Here is a 3682-nt window from a genome sequence, read left to right as displayed (position 1 = left end):
TGAAGGCGGAAAACATGACTGAACAGTCGCTTTGCGCCTTTCAAAACAAGTGAAGATGTACTTGGCTATTTGAGCAGCATTAGACTTGGACGGATTGATAAGCGCCATAAAACTTATATTTCAAAGGCAGAAATAAAATTTTGGGTTGCTTGCGCATCTATATTTTTTTGTGAATCCCAAAGCCATCCAAACCCGTTTGCAATTAAGGTTTTTTTGACAAGGCTAGGCCAAGATAGAGATCTCAAGAGACCCTCTTTGTACGCGTTTTTGGTCATTCTACTATCACTTTGGTGAATAAGTCTAAACCAATACTTTGTTGTGTTTTTTATGGTTTCAATTCGTAGTGGGAAGCGTCCCAATTCTGCCCTACAAGCACTGTTGTCTGCCCTCTTGCCAACTCCCAGTAGCATTTTACAGAATTTTATTTGGACCTGTTCAACAGGATCACACATCTCATTTTATTTCCCCTCTAGAGCCCAAAGCTCACTTCCATATAGTAAGGCCGGTTTCACAAATGAGTCAAACAGGCGGATAGTAAGTGAAATATCTGAGCAGAAATTTTCGCCGACTTATGCATCCATGAGACATTATTCAAGTTTCACCCCCCTTGTCCCTTTTGGGGGGGTGGGGGAGGAAGAGGGGGATGCTACTTCCCCGCCCCTTTCGGATGACCGAAGATGCACGTACAGAACACACAAAAAGATAGTTTCATTCTCGTCGATAAAAAATTCTGCATGGGCTTAAATTTACCCAATAAGACAAAGAGTACCAATGTTTTTCTTTCAAAATTTCTCTATTCAGATTTCTACAGTCTCTATTCATTATACTGTATAATCGTTTTTTCTACTAACACAATCTCTAGGTTTGTGACCGCAAACAAACGAAAAAGCGTTTTTTTTTTAACAAACAGGAATGAAGCTCTGGTCCGCCTTTGTCCCTCAGTAAAAACATCTTCTGAATTAGAACTAAGCTCTAGAGTAATCGTTTTCGATTTAGACGGACCTGTGCACCAGAAGTTGACCCAGTCCTTTTCAGGTTTGTGAATTTAGTTACGCAGTACTACGCAGGCAGCTCGTAAAGAAAAGGAGGGATAAAAAGGGTTACCTGTGGCGAAATTGCAAGAGGAGGGATTTACGGTTTGTCACTTCCGTTTTTTTTTTGCCACAGGAAACCCAATCCTATATTTTCTCTTTCTGCTCTTTGAGATGCCTGCAGAGGAGGCTATGCAGCGAGGACACGATTTGGCAAAGAATATCTAATATGACTAATATATATATATATATTAGTCATATTACATATTCTTTGCCAAATCGTGTCCTCGGTCAAGACATTCTCAGAGCTAACTTAAACTATAAAGTCATTGATAATACCCTGAAATCGATGTGAGTTTAAGCAGCCCCCACCCTACCCGTCCCAGTCCCCTACGACTGATGTCTTCCTGCTTTCTATACTAAAAAAACCTTTTTACTGAACACTTTTATGTGAGTTGTGCTAGAACTATGAGGGTCAAAACGTGAATGGTGCTTTCTGAGAAATAAATACTTTTTGTTTTTCTGTGGAAGACTTCACAATTCATAAAACTGGAACACTTTAAACTTGAATAGGATCCTCTGAAAGCGTTCCATTCTGATTCTTGGAAAAAAAACGTGAGGGGACGAATTCCCCTTGAACTGTGTGGCAGAAGACGGCAGCACCCTCAGGCTAAGTTCAATATTATCAATGAGCCGTATTCAATGCAAATGCAAGCAAATGAATCGAGTCGATTGTTTCATCTTTACGAGTGTGTAATATATAGATTTAGACAATGCCTAAAAGCGGAGCCAGCATTGAACATCTTTCGTTTTGTCTGATCGAGGTAGTTTTGGGGAATCTAGGGGTCTAGGATCCTGCTCTCCTTGTCTTTACTGAGATTAAAAATGCATTGGCATTGGGTAATAGTTTTAGTAACGACGAACCCCGGTTCGCTAAATGATTTGAAACGCAAAGATAGTTCACAGCTCAGGAGATTTACGATATGACTGCAGATCCACACATCACTAACTTACAACAGGATATTCACATCACCAATTTACTACAGGCTTTGTCGTCTAAATAGACAAACCGCTGCTTGAACACAAATGCCATTATTTATTGATAAGCTCACAAGATCAACAACTCGCGGGAAGTGCCGCAAACAACCCCTAGCATTCTTCGTGCTCTCATAGACAAATTTCTCGAATATTCGGCGCCTGGTCTGTCTTCAAATTTGATAGCTACTACTAATGATGTCTGTAGTATTAAGCAGCTTCTATGACATCCAGCGCCTTTGATATAACTAGTAGATCTTCGCTTCGAAAAACGATACCAATGAGAAATAAACACACGCAGTGAACGGCCTGGGCAAAACATCTGAACATCTTACCTGAGTATCAGGCGGAATTTTTCCGAAAAAAATGAAGAGAGGAAAAAATACATATTTTTTAATGTATAGAAAACGATTTCTCTGATTCTGCTAACGCAAGGTCAAAAGCACTTTTGAAGTCCGCCATTACTCTGAGAGCGAGCAGTCGACGGGTTAGGGCACTATATATAGCTGAACCAATCAGCGCGTCCCATTCGAGTACCCTTTGTTTTTTTGACCAATCTGGAGCCATGCCGGAATCAGGCATGAAAACATGCGATTTGAACAGTACTTGTATCAGGCCCTTGTCTTGTTTCTCGCCGCGCGATAGAAACATAAGAAGGCCTGATACTCAGGTTACAAATATACATCCAGTAATGCATTATATTTTGGTGTTTTAAAAACCCTGGATCCAACCATTCTAATGCATTTCCAAAATAAATGCATTCGAAAACAGATTGACTTGGAAAGGAAATCCTAAATAGAAGCCATTAGTGAAAGTGCTAAATGAAAATTTCTAATTTCAAACCAAATCTGCTCATTAATTTATTTTGGGTGTAGAGGGGAAATAGTAAAGAACATCAATTGCATACAAATAGTCAGCAGGAAGAAAAAGCGAAAAAATGAATCTTCTTAAAATGTTCGATAAGAAAATATATTCATCATTTGAGCCCCCTCCCTTATAGTCCCGTGGAAATTTGGGGTTGATGTGAAGTTTTAAACCACTTTTTAAACAGAATATGCCAAGATGGGTGGTGGCATTGACTGTTTACAGTTGTTTAAGATAAAGTAATCCCCCACCCTTTCCTGGGACCAGTGTCGGGGTATTAAATGACTAGTTAATAAGCTCTCACAGTCACTTCTTCTTCTTTTCATCTCTCAAATGGGGTTTTCCCCTCTGCTATCTAATAAACCGATGACATTGCTGAATAATGTATGCGCATGCGCGTGCTCTGGCGAAAACAAGCACAATCGTAGTGTTGAATCGTTCGAGTGCTGACTTCAGTCGCTGTTTTGACTTACTGTACAGCATTTAAACCATACTGTACAAAAGATGACACTAGATTTGTGTGATAATGAGGGAGTCATAAAGAAAATTGTAGCCTTAAGTTTGGTTCGCCGGTAAAACTCCGCCATTTCATAACAAAAAGGCTGGTTTAACCGCGCAGTACTGAAACTAGTCTTGCGTTTTTCAGCACTGGCTAATCCGATAACTTACTCCGGGGCCGAGTGGGGCCTTTGAGTTGCGAGGCTGACTGACTGACTGGCTGTCGAGTGACACCACAGGGTACCATACAACGT

Source organism: Nematostella vectensis, chromosome 3 (genome assembly GCF_932526225.1).
Source record: "Nematostella vectensis chromosome 3, jaNemVect1.1, whole genome shotgun sequence".
Lineage (NCBI taxonomy): Eukaryota > Metazoa > Cnidaria > Anthozoa > Actiniaria > Edwardsiidae > Nematostella > Nematostella vectensis.
The sequence above is the reverse complement of the archived record's forward strand: the minus strand, read 5'-3'. Positions refer to the sequence as shown.